This window comes from Phyllobates terribilis, unplaced genomic scaffold (assembly GCF_046119375.1).
Source record: "Phyllobates terribilis strain yellow unplaced genomic scaffold, ASM4611937v1 Scaffold_1__5_contigs__length_1240528914, whole genome shotgun sequence".
Lineage (NCBI taxonomy): Eukaryota > Metazoa > Chordata > Amphibia > Anura > Dendrobatidae > Phyllobates > Phyllobates terribilis.
In genome coordinates, this window is record NW_027362761.1 from 392,391,861 (window position 1) to 392,418,261 (window position 26,401).

At 38.9% G+C, this 26,401-nt stretch overlaps 1 protein-coding gene across 2 annotated transcripts in view; it reads left to right on the forward strand.

The window, feature by feature from the left end:
* MARCHF3 (membrane associated ring-CH-type finger 3) overlaps positions 1-26,401 on the forward strand; it is a 288,564-nt gene that overhangs the window by 75,712 nt on the left and 186,451 nt on the right. The gene's annotated exons all lie outside the window — the stretch shown is intronic.

Sequence of the window (26,401 nt, forward strand, 5' to 3'; positions counted from 1 at the left end):
GACTTTTCTAGGGGGTGGAAAACTGGTAAACGGGGGAGCACCAGAGTACAAAATACCAGAGTACAAAATTTTCCATCAACTCTTTCAATACTCTAGACCTCTAAGGAATGTAAAATGACTCTCTTCTTGGTCTTAGGTAACCAGGGAATTTGCAACTAACCCTTTCACTATTTTTGACTTCCCTTAACATTGTCCCTACTTAGATCGTTGCCCAGGGCCCCATTTTGTTCTAAAACTGGCTCTGTGTAACAGCATGCCTACTGCGGCCAAATCGTTATTGTTTTTGGCTGCCCTCAGCAGATCCCAACATAGTCTTTTACTGTGAAGTCCCATCTGCTGCCATATTCTGCATTCTGAGACGTTCTCCTATGAATCACAAAACAATTATTTTTTGTGTTTTTTTGTGTAGGCAGGGAAGTTTTAATTTTATAGTGTTCTCACCTCAAGACATAATCTCTGCAATGAATACATATGACACATAGCGTACATCTCCCAAAAATAGTCTCATAGGCCTACACTGGATGACACTTAAAAGTTATTAAGAATCCTTCAAAGAAAGAAGCAAACTTAACGTAATTTACTTAAATTATCCTTGGAATCGTAATATATTGATTATAACGCTATCCTTCTGACTTGTTTTCCTGGTGCCTTTCCCAGAGGAGTAGAAAGTGGTTCTTCTGTATATTAAATGAAGACAGTGATTTTCTCACAGTCCTTCTGTCACATGGCTGTTCTCTGGGGGCCTCCGTTCAGTAAAGAGGTTGGACCACAATAGTAAATTGAATAGTTCTTCATGTAGTAGGTTCACATCTAACCCATACGAGATTAGAGAATGAAATCCTTAATGTAACGTCTAATTACTCGTTGGCTCACATCTGACATTTGAAGAGGTTTAAAGCCCACAGCGTGAATTATACACATGTATCTGCCAAGTGTGTGCAGAACTGAACGTGTCCTCTTTTCTTGTTTGTAAGGTAAGTAAGACGGCATAAGATGTCTTACTTCTTATTATATTAGTAGAACATGTCAAAAGCACACAGTTTGCAAAGTGTTCTATTTCGGTAACATGCTGAGTGGCCGTAGGGAGTCTTTTGCTTGGACTGAACTAACAATCACTCAGGTTGCCTATTATTGTAAGTGCTTTTAGTGTTTTGGACTAGTCTGACACTCTGAAAATGTTTTTTTCTTAAAATGGATAGAAAAAAATGAAAGTTTGAGTATTGAGGAGCCCGTGCTGCCTTTTATCTGCCTAACTGTAACTTTGTGATCTTTTTGTCATGGCTACTGTACAAGTTGGAGTACAAAATTGATTTTCTGAGTTGATTTAGGTTTTCTGGAATCAGATGCACCATATGTATCTTACAGTGCACATACAGTACAGACCAAAAGTTTGGACACACCTTCTCATTTAAAGATTTCTCTGTATTTTCATGACTTTGAAAATTGTACATTCACACTGAAGGCATCAAAACTATGAATTAACACATGTGGAATTATATACTTAACAAAAAAGTGTGAAACAACTGAAAATATGTCTTATATTCTAGGTTCTTCAAAGTAGCCACCTTTTGCTTTGATGACTGCTTTGCACACTCTTGGCACTCTTCCCTGCCCCCCTTTCCTTTCCAATATTTCTACAAAAAAACTCAATAAAAAATGATTGAAACAGAGATATTAACACTTTTCTTTTGTTTACGACATGTTGCCTAGGAGGCCGACCGCCACTACAATTTAGCAGCAGTGGCCAAACATGCATAGTGCTATTAAGCTTGTAAGCATTGCTTTGAAGCTGGCCGCGATCTTTTGACCATGCTCTTAGCTCCTAGTACCTCTAGCTTCAGTACAGTACTTTAAAGCTAGACAGCAGCTGTGGTCGGTCTCCTAGGCAACAAGGTATAAACAAAAGAAAAGTGTTAATATCTCAAGATGAATTAAAATTTTAACAAATAGTAAAATGCAAAAGTGCTTGTGGTTACGAGCCTATCTGATAATATCCATCTATGAAGATGGGAATAACCCTTTAAGTTCTAGCAATGGCCTGACATTCCTGTTGTCCACAGATGGCTAGCCACAGATAGTGATCTAAGTAGTGGGGAACTAACTCTGTTTTAAACTTTCCAGACTGGATTACATATTGTTACACACAATAAACCTTTACACCAAAATCACTTGTAATATTTGATTATTAAATATATAGAAATGTTTCTTTCAGTTCTCATTCTGACTCTTGTATAGGTTTGTTATTATTCCCGCTTTTTCACATATTTGATTACTTCATTATCTTTAGAAATGTACATTTTTGGATAATATTCATACTGTGCTGCTATGGTAGGTACACACTATTTTATGGCTGACCGTGGGCTGGAATTCATTGACTATTTTGGATTTGGAAGTTTCGGAAGCTAGAAAAGTGTGCTCTACATAATAAAAACTTTAAATCCTAACCCAAGGTGTTCACACACCCATAGGGATAAATTAAATCTATTACCATATTGCCCACAAGGGACAACTAAAACCCAACTTTAGTGATATGTTAAAACTTGACTTTTATTTAATGATCTATTAAAATATTGGTAACAATCAATGGCTTTAAAAACACACTACTGTGTCAGTATTTTTCTTATCTTATCCTGTCTATATAGATCAAGCACCAGAGATACTCATTCAGTTTTCCTTATATGTAGATCATCAGAACTGCAGTTTATGATCACTACTCTATTCATTTAGTCTCTAGTATTCCTAATCACTGACACTTATAGTGCTTATAAAACCATCAACATATAACCACCCCAACTAGTTTCACCACAGGGGCTTCCTCAGGGGGCTGCGGCTATAGCACAGTAGTTTGTTTTTAAAGGCACTGATTGTTAATTACATAATAAAAACTAACTCAAATTACCCATGTCTATTCACTTTCAGCCTTTTTACACAATAGACAACAAAGTTGTCATAATTAATAAATTAGTAAATGGCATTACGGAAAACAAAAATAAAATTTAGAAGATTACAGAGACGTTTGCCAATTCAAAAAGTGAATTGCCCAGGGCAGATTGTGTGGAAATCTCTCTGTATGCTGCCCCTCTGGCCTACTGAACAAATTGCAGCTGATGTTTTTCTCGGACTCACCTCAACATTAAGCTCTTTATGTAGTAAGATACCCTACATATGCACATCATGAATTATTTCTAATTAGTTTTCAGCATGTGTAGCCAATAATGGTAACGTTTTCACTATTTAAGCTTTTATTACAAAGTGCATGAAACGTCCGGCAGCCGGTCCGAGATCCGTATGGTTTTGCCTCTGTGAGATTGGACTGTATCACCCGTATGAGTGAAGTTACTGTATTTGTCATGCAGTGAAAGCTTTGCAGGTTCTTAGAGAAGCCGGGATCACATTAAACTCTTGGACTAATGCCATTTGGACAGCCCTGTTCTATTTCACATTGTGCACAGCACATCAGTATTCTACAGCAGCTTGGGTTTTGAGGCTGGATAGAGCATAAACCTAGCTTCTGATTATATACGCAAAGTAAATCTTCAGGTATCAAGTGTAATACAACAGAAAGAACCAGCTCTGTTCCTACATAACGCTGCGATATATCCGAATATATTCAGTGATATTATTATTTATGCCCACTATTTTAGAATTTTGCCAGCATCCACCTATTGTTTGTAGATGACTGTGCTCAGGGCCAATTCTATCTTTTCTGCCAAATCGAAATGGCGCCCCTCTCTGCTGTAATATGAACCTGCAGTGAAAAAACACCGTTCCATTGTTTTTGCGGTTTTGCTTTTGCAGTATTAGGCCCCATTCAGTGTTTGGTCAGTATTTTACATCAGTATTTGTAAGCCAGAACCAGGAGTGGGTGATAAATACAGAAGTGGTGACGTGTTTCTATTCTACTTTTCCTCTGATTGTTCCACTCCTGGTTTTGGCTACAAATACTGAGGTAAAATACTGACCAAATACTGAACATGTGAATGTGGCTCCATAGGAGACTGACATTTTCACTACACACTGAAATACTGTGGTATTGCAGTATATAGTACAAGTAATGAAATACTTACAGACTCCAGTCCCCTAAGGGGACTAAAAAATGATGTCAATAAAAAAAATGGATAAAAAATAAATAATATACAAGAATTCACATCACCCTATTTTCCCTTTGTTAAGAATAAAGGAAAAAAATGAAGAAAAAAAATTTGGTATCACCGCATTTGTAAAAGTTGGATCTATTAAAATATGGGATTAATTAACCAAATCGGTAAACACTGTAAAGAGGACAAAAATCAAAACGCCAGTTTTTTTGGTCAACTCCCCTCGCTTAATAAGCTGGAATAAAAAGCAATCAAAGTATCTTATGTACACAAAATGAGTATCAATAAAAATGTCAGCTTGCTGCGCAAGCCCCATGAACAGAAAAATTAAAAATGTTATTTGTCCGTAAAATGGCAACACGAAGCTAAAAAAAAATTCTTAATTTTCCGAAAATTTTTTTCATCACTTAAATGATTAAAAAAAATCGATGCATGTTTGGTGTTACCGTAATAATACGGACCTGGACAATCTTGTGTCTAGATAATTTTTACCGCACAATGTACACCATAAAAATAAATGCAAAAATACGATGGTGAAACCAAATTTTTTTCACGATTTCATCCCACTTGGAATTTTTTTCCCACTTCTCAGTACATTATATGGTACAATGAATGTCAATCAAAACTACAACTCATCCCGCAAAAAAACAAGCCCTCGTATGTCTATGTCAACGGAAAAATTAAAAAAAAGTTATGGATTTTGGAAGAAGGTGAGGAAAATAAATAAGCCAAAATGAAAAAATCCTCTGGTCCTTAAGGTTCAATAATTAACCCCTTAATTAATTGGAATTGCTGTGGTTGCATCCTAGATTGAATGAAGTAGAAGCATCAGATGTTTTGGGAAAATCTGCAGTATTTTTGCACCCTTGATGTCAGTCATTATTCTTATTACTCCTATGGTAGTATCACGTCTGGGCTGATAATGCACAATGGGACATTCTATAGAACTCCCTCTATACGGATGTGATAAATTATAGAACAGCATCTATAAAGTGGATAGATATTTCCGCGACCACTGGAAAAAACGCAGGTTCTGTTGCGGATACAATTACCATATGCAAATCATAAACAGTTGTAAACGACCAAATCAGCAGATATGACAGGAGATTTTCTCTAAACCTGGAGACATGCTATAAAGGTCAGAAAGGATATTGTGAGGCCAGACTATATTGGGTGCATAGTGAAGAAACAAGATAATGCTGTGCACGCACAGTACAGACCAAAAGTTTGGACACACCTCATTTAAAGATTTTTCTGTATTTTCATGACTATGAAAATTGTACATTCGCACTGAAGGCATCAAAACTATGAATTAACACATGTGGAATTATATACTTAACAAAAAAGTGTGAAACAACTGAAAATATGTCTTATATTCTAGGCTCTTCGAAGTAGCCACCTTTTGCTTTGATGACTGCTTTGCACACTCTTGGCATTCTCTTGATGAGCTTCAAGAGGTAGTCACCAGAAACGGTCTTCCAACAATCTTGAAGGAATTCCCAGAGATGCTTAGCACTTGTTGGACCTTTTGGCTTCACTCTGCGGTCCAGCTCACCCCAAACCATCTCGATTGGGTTCAGGTCTGGTGACTGTGGAGGCCAGGTCATCAGGCATAGCACCCCATCACTCTCCTTCTTGGTCAAATAGCCCTTACACAGCCTGGAGGTGTGTTTGGTGTCATTGTCCTGTTGAAAAATAAATGATGGTCCAACTAAACGCAAACCGGATGGAATAGCATGCCACGGCAAGATGCTGTGGTAGCCATGCTGGTTCAGTATGCCTTCAATTTTGAATAAATCCCCAACAGTGTCACCAGCAAAGCACCCCCACACCATCACACCTCCTCCTCCATGCTTCACGGTGGGAACCAGGCATGTAGAGTCCATCTGTTCACCTTTTTTGCGTCGCACAAAGACACGGTGGTTGGAAGCAAAGATCTCAAATTTGGACTCATTAGACCAAAGCACAGATTTCCACTGGTCTAAATGTCCATTCCTTGTGTTCTTTAGCCCCAACAAGTCTCTTCTGCTTGTTGCCTGTCCTTAGCAGTGGTTTCCTAGCAGCTATTTTACCATGAAGGCCTGCTGCACAAAGTCTCCTCTTAACAGTTGTTGAAGAGATGTGTCTGCTGCTAGAACTCTGTGTGGCATTGACCTGGTCTCTAATCTGAGCTGCTGTTAACCTGCGATTTCTGAGGCTGGTGACTCGGATAAACTTATCCTCAGAAGCAGAGGTAACTCTTGGTCTTCCTTTCCTGGGGCGGTCCTCATGTGAGCCAGTTTCTTTGTAGCGCTTGATGGTTTTTGCAACTGCACTTGGGGACACTTTCAAAGTTTTCCCAATTTTTCGCACTGACTGACCAACATTTCTTAAAGTAATGATGGCCACTCGTTTTTCTTTACTTAGCTGCTTTTTTCTTTCCATAATACAAATTCTAACAGTCTATTCTGTAGGACTATCAGCTGTGTATCCACCTGACTTCTGCATAACACAACTGATGGTCCCAACCCCATTTATAAGGCAAGAAATCCCACTTATTAAACCTGACAGGGCACACCTGTGAAGTGAAAACCATTTCCGGTGACAACCTCTTGAAGCTCATCAAGAGAATGCCAAGAGGGTGCAAAGCAGTCATCAAAGCAAAAGGTGGCTACTTTGAAGAACCTAGAATATAAGACATATTTTCAGTTGTTTCACACTTTTTTGTTAAGTATATAATTCCACATGTGTTAATTCATAGTTTTGATGCCTTCAGTGTGAATGTACAATTTTCATAGTCAGGAAAATACAGAAAAATCTTTAAATGAGAAGGTGTGTCCAAACTTTTGGTCTGTACTGTATATTACCAATAGCTAACACGAGAGCGTGCGAGCATAAGTACTGGCATTCATCAGTCAGTGTAATGAATGGGTAGGTGACAATATAGAATATACAGGAAAGATGCAGCAAGTATGGAAGACATCTATAGAAAGACTAGTCTAGTGGTATAAGATAAACAAGGCACTCAATCGGAATATCTTCACCTAGTCAGGCTATGATTAGTACTAGTCTTACTGAAAGCCAGAGATAGGTAGTATGGGGGGGGGCGGTCGTAAAATCTCAGCAATGTATGCCATTTAGATATCACCCATGTGTAGCATTGCACACACCAGAGCCAGTGTGTCACTCTCCACAAGGAGAAACATTACCCCTTAGACCTCAGTCCAGAGCCTCTCATCTAGTCAAATCAGATCTCATACTTTGCACTGACGAGGGCCAACAGCCCGAAACACCGTGTCTGCAAATTGAGATTCTGATTTGGCTTTTATCCTAAGTCATATTGCACGACTCGTTAAAGGGTTGATTGTGACTTGTAGGATTGCTGCTTACAATAGGTGGCGCTATAGAGTTCGAGTCCTCTTTTTCTCTGAAGAGGCTATTTGCATATAGCCTTGCATAGGCGTCATAGAGTGGCAAGCGATGTGTGCCATAATGTCTTTAATGTAATGGCGCCATCCACAGACAATTACGTATCGGTAAATAAATGACATAGAGGTGATAGAGTGATCAATATTCATGGTATATAGAATAATAATGCATCTCATCATGGATAATACCAATAGTACAGATAACCAGAAAGAAATACTAGGCAATATGTAGAGGCGGCAAAGTGCTGGGGGGCTGTACGTGGCTAACAGATGGATTACATGGCATGCATTGCGGCCACAGCCATACTGGGAAGCTCAAGAGATTCTCCGGGGGGAAGGGATGGGTGTCTTTAGGCTCCTTTGCATTATTACTGATGTTCATACTGAAAAACTGACGTTTCTCCATTTATATCGACATCCGTACCCAAACTATGTACAACAATTTTTATATATCAGCAGTTATTAAGATTTACTAGACCAAATACAGTTTCCTATGTTACAAATTTCAAAGTATCTGTAAAAATCTGATGCTAAATTGTTGTCCGGCATGGGATCTGATTTTTCTTTGAGCACCCATAGACTTGAATGGGTGAGTTTCAATTGAAATACGGTAAAGAATAGAACATGCTGTGATTTATTTTTTTTCATCTGATTGATCAGACCTGTTGAATAGCGTTGGTCCGAATGCTGTTAGTTTTTTTTTCGCAGACCGTACTTGAACCGAAAATACAGTCATGTGAATGTGTCTTTAAAAAAGGCTAAAACACAATGTGAATATATGTATGAGATATACAGTATATAAGTGCATATATATGTGTATATGTATATATATATACTGTGTGTGTGTGTGTGTATATATAGATATATATATATATCTATATATATACATACATATATATAGATATATAGATATATAGATAGATATACATATAATCTACTTCATAAGCCAATTTATTTGAAGACTGAAGAAGGACAAGGTTACTCCAGAAACGTTGCAGAATTATTTGACATGCTGTCAGTAGACAAATAGACTTGTGGTGCAGGAGGAATTGTTGCGCACTCTTTCTACTTTCTGAATATATTACTGAGAAATAACCTTACAGAGAAATGTTTCACTGGCGGAAAAAAACAGAATTGTTTTGATGTATGTTAACTTGTTATCTGAAGGTCAGGAAGGTTTTCTGTCTTCCTCTGACAATTTTCTGCCTGACTTTTTGCATAAGGAAGATAGAACAGTGAAGAATTGCTTTTCTAAATGTGTTATTGTTGGTTCACTTACATTGTTGAGTAATGCATAAATGAAATATGACCAAACTCCAAAATAATGATGGGCAGCTGAATGAAGGCTATACACTTGGTTAATCAGTAATTTAGCATTACTAAGCATTAGTAACATTACTAAGCATTAAATTTACCATGTTTAGCATGTTATCACCTATGTCTGAGAGGTAGAGGCCGTGATATTGGATATTGATTAAATGGTCACTGTACTTTCAGACGACTTAATCTTACTCGATAAATAAGGTGCTAAATAGACAATCTTCAAATCACTTTATTTAAAAATGAAAAATCATTTAAAAATCCCAATATTAGATGTCTCTCTTTGGTCTAACCTGCCGTCCACTGCCTGTTGTCAAGTCCAATCTGTCTTTAGCAGCAGAGACGGAATACAGGAAGTGGGAGGGGGTCTTTGTCTCTCTGCATCTGTGTCTTGTCTGTCACACTGCATAAAGGTACAGCAGAGAAGTGGAATTTCTGTTAAGAGCAAACAAGCTATTGGACAGTAGCAGGCACGATGCAATGGAAGACAAGGACGTTCCTGCTCCTATAGTGCTGGCAGAATTCTGATAAAGAGAAAATGCACAGTAAAAAAAGAGAAGGGCAAGAAATGGAGGATTGGGACATATTCGACTAGGATGTGCACCAAAAGCATGGTTTAGCTTGTTATGGAAAATGTGGGAGGCAAGATCAATGGTTTCGTGTGAAAGAGCAGAAATCATTTTCTGTATGGTGACGAATGTACCTTACAAGGTCTAAAAATGATGTCTTCTTTTCAAGTTGAAGCCAGGCTACCTATCAGATGATCTCTGCAGCATTTGTATCAGAAAGCCTTAGATGTGATCAACAGGAAAATTACAGCCATATATTTGAGGAAACACGGTATTGCAAGTAAATTATTCAAATGAATGGCTATCTATGCAATACCAGGGCGGGTAGGGTCCCCAAAAGTAAGAATTGGTCTCTGCTCTGGCTGAAGGAACAGAGCAGATCCCCGTCCTAATGGGAAATATAAGTAAATGTGTTATTTCGGTTCTCCGACAAAGTGACGTATTTTCAATGAATAATTCCTATGTCTGTAATTGCAGTCCTTTCTCTCTTGTATTGTCCAGGGACATTTTATATGAAAAAGCTTATGTAGACATAATACAAATGATTTAGTATCATGATTTAGTATTTGCAGTAAGAATACTACTATTTGCATTTCTGAGCGTTCATGTTGTGTGCAGCAGCTAATGACAGTGGTATAAAACAATACACAGAGTGGAATATTTTTTGGGCTTTGTGTGGAGGAATATTTGACATCATTACTGGCATTTGCGCTTGCAGGGGGTTTTGCATTGGTAAAAATTCAGTTTCTATTTTGTGCTACTTAAAACTTATTTGCACGGACAAGTTTCCATGGAGTCATGCAGCGGCGATAACAGAGCGGCTAAAATTTCCATTAAAACATTCTTATGTGGAATATTAATCAAGAAATACTTCATGCAGTGAAAATCCATTTACATAACATACCTGAAAGCGCAATGGCCAACAAAGAAACTTTCTATTCATTAGAAATTAAAATATTTTCTTACCATGCATTAAGCATTCCCATGAGGAGTCCTTGGGAGTTAAAGCTTTTATAATCAGCCTAGGCAAATATAAATGTGTTTTACAGAAAACAAAGCACGTTACATGTGAACAAACAAGGGTAACGTTTCTTTTTACTTCTCTGACAAAAACCTAAAGAAATTAACTGGAATATAAGTTGGTATGCATGCAACATGTAGGCGCATTTTCACACTGGCCACTAAACAAACAAAACCTAAGATAAAAACAAAATGAGCAAATACCCTGCAGTAAATAAATAAACAGCAATAGTGTATGAAACTAACATGGGGTACTTAGTTAACATAATTTGATAAAAAAAGTAATAGCCATCCCACCACATCAAGGTGACCCTATTCAAGATGGTCTTAACCTCTAGTGAATCCTGATTTACGATTTGCATTTTATTTTAACTGAATTTTCTTTTTAATCTTGTGCCATTCAATGACACTTTTTTTCTGCCAAATTCTTCAAAATTACACAAAAATCAACAATTATTTTTTTGTCTTTTACAATTTTGGTGCCCTTTTAGAGCAAAATGCAGGATAATCCTTTAAAATGTTGCCCATTATTCTACAGCTGCCCCAAAATAAAGTGAGATCTTGTACTACAGTGAGTCACTGGAGTAGAGTTGCGAATAAATGTTATGATATTTCAAATATACTCAAATGAAATGAATTAGGCTAAAACTTTTGGTAAAGGAAAAACACGCATTGTCGAACGAAGAGAGGAAAATAGACAAAACCAAGTAACAATAAACTAAAAAAGACGCAAACCTAAAAGGTCACCAAAATAACCATTTTTACCCAGGAAAAAAGGTGCAAAGACAATGCTAATACCATAGTATTTTTGAAACAGTAGTTATATGGCGTTAAAATAGCCATGCATGTTCACCACTTTTTTCTGGCTGCTACTGAGAACCCTCCTTAAAGGCGTCGCCCAGCCTTTGGCTACAGATTTGCAGTCACTTCACGTGACTGCAGATTTGTGAATCCTCACATTGCGAGTACTGTGACTATTCTCCAGTGTCGGAGCTGAAAGCGGTGGGTGCGTGACCGCAGGTTTGTGATTTGCATACACGCGGTCACATGCCAACTAGATGAGCGTGGTCTCACTCATTGCAAGTGTGCTCAGCAAGGCCAGACAGACACAGTCTAGTTGGAATGTTGCCAGAAGTATGCAAATCTCATACAAGTGGTCATATGACTGCCCACTCCCGGCACCAGAAAATCCTCACAGCGTGTGAGGATTCACAAATCTGCAGTCATATAGGCTACAGGTCTACAGTCACATAGGCTATAAGTATGCAGTCACTCTAAGGCTATGTTCACACATCATGTTTTTTTTGCCATCCCGAATCTGCAGCAAATCCTGATCTCTGGCAGGGAAAAAGCTGCGTCAAAAATGCAGGTTTTGCTGTGTTTTTTGTTGCGGTTTTTTTCACTGTCCTTCTGTCTCTATTTATGCATGTGCATAAAGTTCTGTGAAAAAAAAGAACCTTAATCTATTTTGCCATCAAAAATGCTGAAAAAAAGTTACTTGCATTTTTTGTGCGTTTTTTCAGTGTTTTTTTCACCACCCGTTACTTCCTATGGGTGAAAAAATGCTGAAAAAACGCTGAAAGAAGTGACATGCTCTATTTTCCAAAAAAGGCTGCGAAGCACAAAATATGCAACAACAAAAAATCATGATGTGTGCACTGAAAATTCTGGTTTCTCATAGACTTTGCTGGTACTGCAAAAGGCAGCTGAAAATTTGCATAAAAATCTGCAGCAAAAAACGCTGAAAAACCCAACATGTGTGAACATAGCCTAAGTCAACCTCTTTAAAGGAGTATTCTGCTATTTTTTTTCTTTTTATTGCCCCCTTTGCTATCAGTTAGTAATGTATGTAGAGTTTGTTTATTAAAATGCTGCTCCGGATCCTCTCTTACATCATGTGGTTACAGTGCTTTCTTGCCAGATCACTCTACGGGCTATTAATTCCTTTCTTAACATAAGTCTATGAGAGCCTTGTTCTGAGTCTCATAGACTTGCGTTGAAAAAGTGACCTCCAGTCCACACAGAAATGGTGTGTGAGACGGCAGGTCACAACTATGGTCACGTGATGCAGGAGAAGAGCGGAGCGGTGCTGGAAACAGCAGAAGACAGCAACCGATAAGTACTTTAATGCACACACTGTACACACTTTACTGATTGCTAACAGAGTGGGCAATAAACAGGGATTTAGAGAACACCAAAAAGAGAATGCCTGGGTCCTGTACATCTTGTTTAGAATGTTCCTTTAACAGTTTAGCAGTGTCAAAATTTGATTTTGTCATAATCAGATTACTGTGTAATCTAATGTACAATCCATGGCCTCAATTCATCAAGAATGGTGTTACACATGCTGATCTTAATGAGGACGCCCCCTAGAGTCAGATCTAATTATTTATTAAGAGTTGGGTGCACGGCCATTAATGAATCAGGAGTGTCTAACAAGTGGGGTGCACCACTGGGTGCGCCTCACCACAAATTTTACTCCAGGAGTAAGATTTGTGGTGTAAGGAATGCTGCCACTCATCATGAATTTGATGAGCGTGGGTCATCACACCCCTACCCCACCCCAAGCTTTGCCCACTTTGTCAGAACTGGTCAAAAATGGTGTGAGAAGACCATAAGTCACAAAATTTTAACAGAATTCTATTGTGAAAGCTTCGATGAATCAGGTCCTTTATGTCCCAAAATGATGGGAGATTTCTGCTCTGAAGCCCACAGCATTAGGAGTTCGAGCCTGTTCAGAGCCCAACTCAGGTTTATTATAGAATATTGAATTATTTGTATTTTCAGTTGTTTATGTATTTTAATTTTTATAAAAAATGTATTGTAAAATGGTATCAAGGATCAGTGATATGGACTGAGGAAACAAAACTGTGGCATCAGGAATACAGTGACTGGATTAACAATTACAAGGCAGCAATATAGTAAAGTAAGAAAATTAAAATAAAAATGTGAAGAGTGGGAGACCAGAATAGAAATGCCTTAGAAATAACGGACAGTATCATGGCATTTAATCCAGTATTATGAAAAGCTTAGACAATGGAAACTGATTGGTGGGAAAGACCAGTGAAACGTGGTTTACATCAGACAGGCGGAAGACCATAACATTCTATTAATCATTGTTCTGTGCTCAGAACCAGCTAACAGTATTTAGAAATTATTTTGAGAACGTTAACGATCGAGAGAGCGAGACGGAAACAACAAAAACAAGAACAATCTGTATAATTTCCAGGTTCAGTTCGTCTCGCTTCCTCTGACACTGGCTTTGGTCCAGCTCAGGATATTTTTTTTCTTTCTGATAACCTGGTTCAATGAAAGGAAGAGAAATCCAATGTCATCGTGAAGCTGTCATTACTGCTTCAGTGAATTGTAGATACGACTTTGCTTTTGGTGAACATTTTATTCAGCATTTCCACACAAAAAAATAAAATTATCATGGATTCAGTTACCATTATTGTGCAATCATGTACCGATCATATTAAACAGATTTGTGCCGGGTTTGAAAAAATTCAAGAGTTTCATACTAAACTTGTGACACTGCAGTGGAAGCCTCCACCGGTCATGACAGGTGCCTGCTGTTTCTGTACAGTCAGTACAGGGTAAGAGATGCTGCCACGCAATATGGAGTGATACCTATGCTACAACCTCATATGTTTGCTGTCAAAATACAATGGAAAAAGGCTAAAAAAATACCATCAGAAGTAAAAAATGACCAAGCACTTAGGAAATGACCAAAAAGATGCAAAAAATTACACTTCGGGACAAAATACCAGCGTGTCCTAAAACATGTTCCTCTTGGAAAAGTTGGCGTGTTCTCTCGCGTGTAAAAGACTTGGGGTATGTTCACATGGAGTATTTTCAAATTGATTTACCTTTCGATGCCAAAAGCTGTATGATAAGCACAAAATGCTCCCCATTATTTTTAATAGAAAAACCAGCTAATCAGAGCTGAAAGGCAGAGCACTGAGATGAATGCTACTGTCCTTCTGTTACGATGATCCGTGGGAGATTCAATACAATACATGCAAAGCTGTTACATTATTACATACAAGAAAATGCTGTATTGAGAAGCCAATGCTGGAATTCCAAATTCCTAGTGTTAGCGATAGTGGGTATATGTCATTTACGTATAAAATATACATTTTTTTGTCAACACTAAGTGAAGAAAGCTCGGCTTGTGGCTGCAAATCTATCGGTGTTTATAGAAAGTGACCCTTTTGTTGGCATAATATTAATAAATTATTGCTATGCTAACATGGACTGTTGAGGAGCATTTCCATTTAATTGCTTGAAGAAAATGGGGAAAATACATCAAGTTTGACATTTTAACAACAGCATAATTGCATGAGAAAAAATAGCAATCAACTGTGTATACTGAAGGATGATGTAGCGTATAATTCTCTACACCATTAACACCGACTTGTGTGAAGTTATGACCTTAAAAAACTGGATGCCAATTTAATAATCACATTAGTCAGAAGGGGTAAACCTTCATAAAATAGCATTTAAGATGTCTGGCTAAATATCTCAATTATTAAGCTACAGTAAATATACCTAGTGGTTATATTCCTCATTTATAGGAGCACAAAGCATGCACTGACATCAGTAATGACAGTCTTCTGAGATCACAATGCAGCTATGACGTCATTATGACATCATTATGACATCACAAGAGGCACTCTAAAAATTACTGGAGGTGAGGGAAAATAGGTATGGGAGCACAGAAGAGATGAATAGTTATGGCCAGGCTTTGACACAGCTATTCTATAACATTACATTGATGACATCTATCTATCTAGTTATCTATCCAATCTCATAATTTCATTTACCTGGGCAAGAAGTTAGGCAACACTAAAGTGTTCTGTGTTCAAGTTCAATATACGAGCTAATGAAAAGCTGTCCTTAACTATAGGACTATTGGCAACCAAAACATTGGTCATTGGTTACCAGTGCCTCCTACCCACCTTACCATACTGTTTAGATTGGTTGAATATGCCTATGGCAGTAGAAGAGGTGGATGACTACTTGACCTGTTCTGTATTACTTGAAGTTAGGTTATAGGGACATTGGTGGTTTACTTTTCCATCATTTTAGGGCAGTATGGAACATGATGTCAGAAACTTTGCCTTATTATAACAAAAGCTGTAATTAAGCTAGCAATGCCGTGGTGTGACATAAACTTTAAGGAATTCAAGACAATTGTAAGGATTCGCTTGTAATCAAGAAAATATGACAGGGTGTTCAGAATAATCCAGTGATTCTGGAATATAATGAGTAGGTGTGACCAGTGGAAACAAGCCTTCTGGATCCTGGTAGAACCTGCTCTGGTCTTGGAGAATGACATGTCCTGCAGATGTCACACTCTCTGAGCTGGCTTGCTTTTATGCTACTCGCAGTTAATTTTAACGTTAATCACTATGTACCAGCCTTATTATTACACACTTAGTGTGCTTTGTCTAGTTGTGAGATTACATGACTCGTATCAAATTATGTCCAACAGAAAATATAATGTTTAATGTGTGCAATGAAACTTTAGGATGTGCAGATATTGTAGACTCACCGGGGCGGACATATCATTGGTGCAATGGGGCCCGGGAGGAAAGGGAGCCCACGTCTACCACCAAAGCAAGTGGAATTGTGTATTATGACAAGCTATTGGACTGCACAGGGCCCAAATATTGTTTTTGCACAGGGGCTCTCTCCTGTCTGTGTCCGCCAGTGATACTCACTATCCTGGAGCCTTGGGGCCTAAACATCCTTCTTGCCTATATGAAGAGATCACTATTATTAAAGGGAATCTGTCACTCAATTTATACTGCCCAAACCACAGGACATTATCACAGCACAGTATGTAGGTCTCCGAAACGCTCCACAGTTTAAATAGACTATAGGGAGAGATGTGACTAATTCAGCATTGCCTCCGGCCGGCTTCTCCCCGCATCGCTCCAGGTGATTGACAGATCTCTCCCTATGTACATACATGAGAGACCTACAGTAGTGTGGGAAGAAGCCGGCTGTGGGCTAGTTAGGTTGCTCTGTATAGTCCCGGCTGGCCGTCTTCAATCTACTTTTTCTCTGAAATGCCAAGCATTTCATAGAAAAAAATACATGAGAAAACAGTCGCAGAATGCTGTGAGTGCATCCGAAAATCGGATCGCACTCACCCATACAAGTCTATGGGTGCGTGTGAGACAGTGGAGAAGATGGAGAAATTAAGTTTTCCGTCTTCTCCACACCTGTGTTGTGATTCCCTCATGCAAGAGAATTGGATCACACTGACATGACACTCGGATCAAACTCTGACAAGGTTTGATCCGAGTGACATTAGCATAATCGGCCAGATTCTAATCGGCTGTGTGACCTCGGCCTTAGGCTGCTCTGGACTGGGAAGCATGTATCAAGTTACAGGTTCCATTAATTATGCATGAGAATTTAGGGGTCCTATTACAGATTTTACAATGAGGTTCCAGGAGCTTCAAATAACACCAATGACCCTATTAATCAATAAACTGGAGCATTTCTTTTTCTAAATGCAGACAGCTTATATACCATTATTAATGCATGACACTGGCCCATTCTAATGCTGCCTATCTACATTGGCATTTTCATCTGGCATTTGTTCCAGTACTACAATAAATGTTGCATAACATGAATCCATGGTCCAGCAGTTCTCTTTAAATGACAACTGTCAATATCAAACAGGACCCTTTTTGCAAAAGAATTCCTCTAACGACCAACGAATTAGGTAGCGATATAACCCTTTGTTTCCCCGATAGTATCAACTCCGATGGCTTGATACTATCAAGATAACGGCGGAGAAGACCTGGTGGATCTAGGTTTGCACAAGATCAATCTTCCTACATATTGTTCATCCATCAAGTCGCGATTGCTCGAGATTGTTAAAAAAAAAAAAAAAATCCCATTATCTTGACTATGCCATATACACCACTGACCCTGTTGTAGGAGATAAAATGAAGAACTAGGTAACTGAACCCTCCACATATAAAACAAGGCAGAAATTTACATGTCATGACCAAGCCTAGAAAACGTGTCTAAGCCATGATGACGGGAAGAGATTTCTATTTACAGGTTTTATATTACAGCATGATTTCCATTGTTTGCTGCTTGCTCGGCTCATGAAAGGTTCTCCACATGTTCTGCCGTGTTAGTAGTCATACTGTAATTCTCCATTAAGCATGTGATTGCTCATTGTTTATGGGCCCAGATATAAAAAGAGTGATCAACAATTACACACTAGCGACACAGCAAAGGCATTTACTGGTGAATTGTTGGAGGAACAAATAATTTCACAGAATATGAAAACCTCATATGGGAAGGAAATTCAGTGTATGTTATACAAAGTGCCCCACAGGGCAGACAATCATGTTGCTGTTTTAGATCTATTAGAAAAACATGAACATGCCATTGAAATCAGCAATTGATTCTTCTTCAGTATGTGGTATTTTTGTAAAATAATACAGTAGGTATTTTACATATCGAAGCATAGAGGCAGATTCAGCAGGAGCGTGTTCTGGCACTATATAAAGACTGACACTATTTGACAGTCTTTGACAAATAATGACACTAACATGTGTATTTAAGTGTGACAAGGCTCATGATAAATGTCTTAATTGTAAAATCTCCTGCCGTAAAACAGACACAAGGTTTGCACAAGCTTTGTGCTGGCAAAATGTATTTCTTAGATGTTGGAAATTATTATACAACCCACACTGCAAGTCACACTCCCCGTACAAGACAAAAGAGAAAAGTAACTGCGTCTCAAAGAGTTACAGCTGTAAATAAATATAGAGTACAGGCCGCCATATACGTTAGAGCAGGAGTTCTCAAACTTTTCTACTGGAACCTCATAAGGTGATGTCTGTGCCCCATCAGTACTGGGACCTCATGAGACGGGCCAAGGTGATGTCTGCGCCCCATCAGTACTGGGACCTCATGAGACAGGCCAAGGTGATGTCTGAGCCACATCAGTCCTGGGACCTCATCAGACAGGCCAAGGTGATGTCTGCACCCCATCAGTACTGGTACCTCATCAGACAGGCCAAGGTGATGTCTGCGCCTCATCAGTACTGGTACCTCATCAGACAGGCCAAGGTGATGTCTGCGCCTCATCAGTACTGCGACCTCATCAGACACGCTAAAGTGATGTCTGTGCCCCATCAGTACTGGGACCTCATCAGACAGGCCAAGGTGATGTCTGCGCCCCATCAGTACTGGGACCTCATCAGACAGGCCAAGGTGATGTCTGTGCCCCATCAGTACTGGGGCCTCATCAGACAGGCCAAGGTGATGTCTGTGCCCCATCAGTACTGGGACCTCATCAGACAGGCCAAGGTGATGTCTGCGCCCCATCAGTACTGCGACCTCATGAGACAGGCCAAGGTGATGTCTGCGCCCCATCAGTACTGGGACCTCATCAGTCTGGCCAAGGTGATGTCTGTGCCCCATCAGTACTGGGACCTCATCAGACAGGCCAAGGTGATGTCTGTGCTCCATCAGTACTGGGACCTCATCAGACAGGCCAAGGTGATGTCTGTGCTCCATCAGTACTGGGACCTCATCAGACAAGCCAAAGTGATGTCTGTGCCCCATCAGTACTGGGACCTCATCAGTCAGGCCAAGGTGATGTCTGTGCCCCATCAGTTATACTTTTTGTCTCCTAAAATGCAATTTAACAATAACATAATAACAAAATTAGTCAATTATGTTGCTATATTAAATTTTGCTGCAGCCATAGAAATAACTGTGTAATATATAATCACTTCTATGATAACTTTCTACTACAGAAAACTTTGGGGCGCCTCACTTGTGAGGTCCTCTAATAGTTTGACAAGCACCAGCCATGACCCGCCCCAACAGTGATGTCAGGAGAAAGAATCGTACATTTTGAACTTAAACCATGGATTCTTTTGTTCTTCTGGGAGATTTTCCTCTACCCATACAGAACATATACAGACATAAGCGGGCTTGTGTGTGTGGAGATCGGCAGTTATAACTTTCTCATGTGTGAGGCCACATACACATCAGACAGCTGTTGGCCGCTTGGACGCCCGGCAGGTTTTGTGCTCATGTCCTATACTAATCAACGTAACAGGTGCACAATACACGCCAGCCATGCATTAGATATGGCAAGTGGCTTACCCCAATACATTTGGAAAAAAATTTAATTTTTAGTGGTGGGCCTCTTGCCTATAGGACCCCTGTCCAGTCTACTTCCCTACTATAAAGTATAAGCAAATATTATGATGTCCCCAAAGGGGTTCTTTTTGCCACTACCTTTACATTAGCCTTTGTTTTCACAGTTGCAAGCCATGGTCACATCACATCTTATATCCACGTTTTAACTGTATTCAATTTTAATATTTACAAATAGATTATGATGCCAGTTCATCAAAGCATTGCCAGAAAAGTGGTGTAAAATCTTGTGCAACAGAAAGTTGTGCTAAATTCTTTCAACTTTTGGCATTTTTATGCCAATTTTAAATCAAAGCTTGTGTGAAGCCAGAATGGGACGGTGCGTGGCTTCGCCCGCCTATCAAATAAAAAAAAAAAGTGCTGGCGTCTTGTACTCCAGAAATGCTCCTCTGACTGCAGTAGTATTTCTGGTGTGGAGTGTGAAGGCGCACGACACTCAGAAGGTGCGCCAAATTCATCAAGTGGCATGAGCCTCTTAATGAATTAGGCGCCTTGTACTTCAGCAAGACTGGCATAGCACGAGTCTTGATGAATAGACCCCTAAGTATTCATTTATATGTAGTATTCTATTCTGATTAGGTCATAAAACTGTTTGCTATTTGTAAATTGTGTTTTATTATTATGATTACATAAAAGTGCATGCCTTCGGTTATAGGCTGTATACCATTGTGATATTGTCACAGTAGTGCTTGCCTTCATCCCTTGGCTGTGTTCAATTGTGATAAGTCACAACAGTTTGGCCCCAATGTTTAAGCCAATCTTGATGACAGGGGAGGTGGGTTTCTGGAGTCAGACACTCCTGATTCATTAGGAGGAAAATGCTTGTTAATAAATCAGGAGCATCTGACAAGTGGCGTGTGCCTCAGTGGGCCTCATCACAAGTCTTACTCCAGTGAGGGACTAGAGCAAGATTTCTGGAGTAATGTACGCCACAGCTCATCATGAATTAGACAAACTGTGAAGTCATGCTCCCGTCCTGCCCCAACTCCGCCCATTTTGGTGCAGCTGGGCTAAACTGGTGTATAAACGCCAAAAGTCACACAATTTTTGTGCAACACCGCATTGCGCAAAAATTTTGTTACTTTTCAAATTGATTTACTGCCATAGTCGCTTTGATGAGCCAGGATCCTTGCCTTTATTACTAAGTCATGTTATACTGTGGTTATGGTTATAGTTATTCCTAGGCCGTTGTATAACTTGTGATGTATTGTAATTTATTATTCATTTTTTAGCTGAGTTCTATTCTGATTATAGTAATATATAGGCTGTGTTGTATTGTGATAATGTCTCAATTGCATCTGCCTTTCTTCTTTGACTTTGCTGTATTATGATGATATTACAGTAGTGTCATTCTTTTATTTTGTCTTTAGTGCTTATGCTTGTGTTTTTCTCTATACATAGACTGAACTGATTGTTTTATTGTGATGTCACTACAGTTTTACTATTTATTTCTGAGCTATGTTCTGTCTTCACCATGTCCCAACAGTTTTGTGTATTGTGCTCTTCTATATTGTGATGGAGTCACAATTTTTTACACTTTTATGTATATGCTGTTTTGTATTGTGACTAAGACAAAATAGTGTTTACTTCATTCCTTTAGACTGGAAGCACACAATTTTTTGGCAGTTTTTGTGGTTATTTTTGATGCGTACCAACCACTGGATAATTTTTGTGGTAGATATAGACTGATAAGGGCCCCAGTGCAGAAAGGGGAGATGGATACCCTTGTAGTTCAATAACTGATTAAAAAACATAATAGAGCACCTCAATTAAGTATCTAAAAATGCCTAAACTGTTATTAAATTGCTTTAGACAGCATGAATATAATCTAGTTTGCAATTGACTTCCTTTTTCTATTTGCTATCATTCCCCTGCAATGAGGGCTTTTATCTATGTACCACATGCTGTCGAGGAGATGGACAATGAGAGCCTGGTTACACAGAAGCTACATTCCAAGCAAGTTATCATAGTGGTCGCATAGTCTGCCGTGATTGGCGGTGCACCACTGGCAGACAGAATGGGTAAAATGACTGTCATCACAGAATGACTATTGAAACCAAGTATAGGTGCTCAGCGCAGCCAATCCTTTATATACACCTTCCCACCTGCTTCTTTACCCTCTATCCCACCCGCCCCTCATCTTTGATTGACAGTTCTGGCTTCATAGAACCAGAGATAGGCCGAAATAGATGAAACCAAGCAGGTGGGAAGGTGTATATAAATGATTGGCCCCACCGTGAAGCACCGAGCGCTGTACTTGGTTTGAACAATCATCCTGTGCTGACAGAGACCCTTTAATAAAAAGTCCATTACAATTAATTCAGCATAATGGTGGAGATAGGTCTGTCTACTCTTAGGACCTCTGTGCTTCTGCACATATGGTATGTCCACCATTGACCATTATTGATGTGTTTTCTAAAGACAGTTTAATGTCGGCAGATAAAATATATAAGATAGATACTGTATGTCAAACAATCTATCACAAATGGCAGTAATATAAGTAGGAATAGGACTCTAGCATACTTATACTGATCTACAGTAATTACTCCCTTTTAAAATGTTGGGTTTTATTCAATTTTTTCTCTGTCTCTCTTTACTCACACTAATGCTCTGTGGAATAAATCTGTCGTCTGTATTCTGATATTCTGTCTGCCCTTCTTCCTTGCGCTTGTTGTATTCTCTTTTTTTCTTTCCTCTACCAATTTATTCACTAATCTGTCCCATCTGTCTGCTCAGATGTCTTGTCTCATCTCAAATGTCTCAGTAGTTTTCTTTTTCCTGGGTTCTTTTCCTCTCCGCTCCATGACCCGACCTATATTATGTTTCCTTTGCTAAGTTATTATTTTGTTACTGTTATTATTTTATTAAGTTTGGTCCATTGGGTTACTCATCCAGAGGTAAAACAAGCCGCTTTGCTACCAAATGCCAACATGCCTGTTCACAGCTTCATCAATGTGCCCAACTGTAAAAATAAAAGTACAGAAAAACCTACCCACCAAAAGCCGAGGACATATGTTCAACCAGTTCTGTTTTTTTTAATGACTAGAGCAGCAATCAGCTGATTGACCTGGGGCTAGGTTCTCTCACTTCTGGCAATCAGCTGTTATCTCCAGGAGAGGGCTTATCTAAGGATGCATAGATGGGCTGGGGGATCCCAACCATCTATGATGTCTATATGCACTAATAGGTCATATCAACTGAAGTCGTAGTCCTGAAACAACTCCTTTAGAAGAGCAAGTCCAGAAGTATGTCATGTGAATCTTACAGGCAATGCCAACTGGTGTTTGAGATGAGCTTTTACGTAGGCACTTGGTTGGCCATTTGGTGAGTTCATTTATACCCATTAATTTAACTTTATATGTAAATCTCACAAATGCCATTTTTTAAAATTGACCTGATGATTACAAAGTTCCTTTTTAAACATTAAAAGAAGAATAATAGTAGCTTAGATCTATAATGTAGAGTTGTTACTGGATGACGTGTGCCACATTTGTAAGATCTCTTGCCAGCTTACAGTAATGGTCCAAGCACGACCATCTCATCAGCAGTTTTGCCTTATGACTTCCAGATTGTTTCGTGCTTTTAGTTTCCCTCTAGATTTTTATGAGAAGTCGGTCGCACCCTTAGGGCAGTCCTCTATTAGATGATTTAAAGGCAGTGCCTGTTTCTTGCTGGTGTAATATTTCTGGAATGGGAGCTGTACATCTGGCACGGCTGTTTTATATAAAATGATGAACTATGTGCTGCCATCTGTACAAGATAAATACTGAAGCCTTTCATGTTTCCTTATAAGGCTGAAACATTTCCTTGTGCTTCGCCTGGTTTCACGAGATGAGAAGACCTTCTAGGTTGTTGTGTAATTCTCGGCCATTGACAAAGAGTGCGGCAGACTATCCTATTGAGGTACAAATAACGATTATGTCGGACCTGCCTCTTGCACTACAATTTACTCTTTTTGTGAGTTTTAAGTTTGAGCTGTTGTAAAATCTTATGCAAAAATCAGGTTGTGGGAAAAAAAAAAGTTACTAATGTAAAACCTCATGTGAATGTCATGAAGGATGTGTAGAAAGATAGAGAGAAGGACACTCCTTGTGTGGATCAACAATAATAAAATTTGGTAGGTGAATAGTGTTTCACTTACCTAGTATGGTTTTGCAAGTCAGGCACAACACTCTGCATAGCTAGGGTTAATTCCTGCAAATGGCTACTGCTGTGACTGCTTTTTCCTGAACTCGAAAGCACCAGAACTGAAGACCAATTGATTTGCAGAAAAAAAACTAGCGTATCTAAGGAGTGCTGCAAAAGATGTAGGAGATCCGGTAAAAAACTTTATTAAAATATCTGCTATGCGTTACGGAATTGGTCCAACTCCTTCATCAGGCATACAATCAGCATGCGCCTGATGAAGGAGTTGGATCAACTCCGTAACACGTTGCAGATGTTTTCATACAGTTTTTTCACCGTCTCGCCTCCGGATCTCCTACATTCTTGGCAGCACTCCCTAGATCCGCGAGGTTTTTTTTTTTCTTCAAATCAAATGAAAGATGTGTGTGACATGACTTACATGAGCCCTTCACCTAAGGCATGTGTACTGTAGAGACAGACAATATAGCTGACGTTGGACCCTTGGATAAAGGGAGCCCAGATAATGTTGACTTTATCCATCATTTTAATTGGTGTCACAAATCTACCCCTAGGATCCGTTCTTCATAGACCCTATATACAAGAGTGTAAAAATTAAACTCAAAGATCACAAAAAGTTGTGCACTAAGGCTCAAGTGCTGAAATCTCAAACCAGAAACATTATACTAAGGGTTCAGTGAATTAAATGTCTAGATTCCATGCGTTATCTTGCATTTTTTTTGTCATTTTTTTTATGTAGCCAAAAAAAATTGCTTCCGTGCATTGAAGGTGTTGTCTTTGATGTAAAAAGTTTCTTCAGATTTTCCAAGTAACAGTGCCAATCTTGTCCATGAGTTCTGTCTGGCATTGCACTTCTTCCTCATTCAATTGGATGGTACCTTTCTACAGTGCCATTCACTGACTATGCACAGCTGCTTTTAAACATAGGATTAGTTACATTGAAAATTATCATTAACATTAGTATTATTAGCACCACTTCCAATAACCTCCACTCATTGTAAGTAAGTTTTTTTTTGCCATATATTAACATACCCATAGAACCCACTAAAACTATAGTCAAAGCTATATTTAAACTCCTCCTTATGCATATGATTACTTTTTTTGGATAATAAATATTAAAGGGGGTTGTCCCGGATTTAAAAAAATAAAATAAAGCAGAGAATGTTCTATCATTAAAAAGTGATCAGTGGTCCCTGGTGGGTCATTTGTCCTGCCATGATGACATACCAACCATATGCACATGAACAGAGCAGCTAAATTATAGGTGTCTAATCTTTTGGTGCCTTTAGGCTACATCAGAATAAGAACAGTTATCTTGTTAAGTACATTAAATATACAAATACTAACAAAAGCTGATGAGCAAAAAAAAAAAGGTCCATGCATAATTTTCTGAATTTCTGCCACCACAGATGAGCAAGAAACATTCTCAAATAATAATCCTAATTATGCAGTGGCCCGTTCGGAGAGTGTTTTAAATTTGTAGAGCAAGTCTTAAGATTGTAATCACTAATGAAGAAATGTAGAATAAGGCGGTAAAATGTGGCTGATATAAAAATGACAAAACATACACTGTGATTGTGCTGTATATACATCACATAGGATACACTAAGACTCTGTTGTATATACATCACATAGGATACACAGAGACTGCAGAATATACATCACGTAGAATACACTAAGACTGCTGTATATCTATCAAGTTGGAGACACTGAGACCCTGCTGTATATACAGCACAGGATATACTGAGACTTTGCTGTGTATATCACATAGAAGTCATTGAGACTCTTCTGTTTATACATCACATAGCATACACTGAGCCACTTATATATACATCTCACAGGATACACGGAGACTGTGGTATATAGACCTGCCTAGACCCCGGAGATGGGCCACTGGAAATCTGTCTTGAGCTGCATTAACAGCCACCATGGACTGCATGCGCCCACGGGCCACAGTTTGGACGTCCTTTAGCTACATACTGCCCTTATGCCATAACATGATACCATCACCGCTAATCCTTGGCTGCAATGATCACACGGGCATGATTGCCACGTCATCACTGTTGGATAAGTGAAAGACTGGTTGGGGCAATAGAACGATTGCTCTGGAGTGATGGGGGCATTAGCAGGTGAGCGTGAGATATTTGTTAATATAGCACATTCCCCACACTTAGAATTTTTTTTTTTTATTTCAGACAACCCAGTGTGTAGAAAATTGGCTATAAATTCTATTAAATAAATTCTGTCTATATAAACACATTAGTCTTAAAATTTAATTAGGACGCATCTTCTGATAAGTATCCATTTCAGTTTTCTAAACATGACAAACACTTTTTCTAGTTGAAGTTTTCTTATCTATTTGAAATGTCTCTTGCCTTAGGCAGATGGAAAAACACTCTTGAGATTTCAACTGTTTGTTCCTTTCCCGGAGTTGATGAATCAAGCACTGTAACTACCTTCCTCCGCCAGAATTGCTTATTGATAGACAGTAGAGGCAAGATGAGAAAATATATACAAAGTGATGACATGTGTGTACTTGCCTTATCATACTAGTCAAGAAGTTTGGTAAAACACTTACATGAACAAAAAAAGCTACATTTTTATTCTGAGTTAAATATAAAGAAAAACAAAGAAG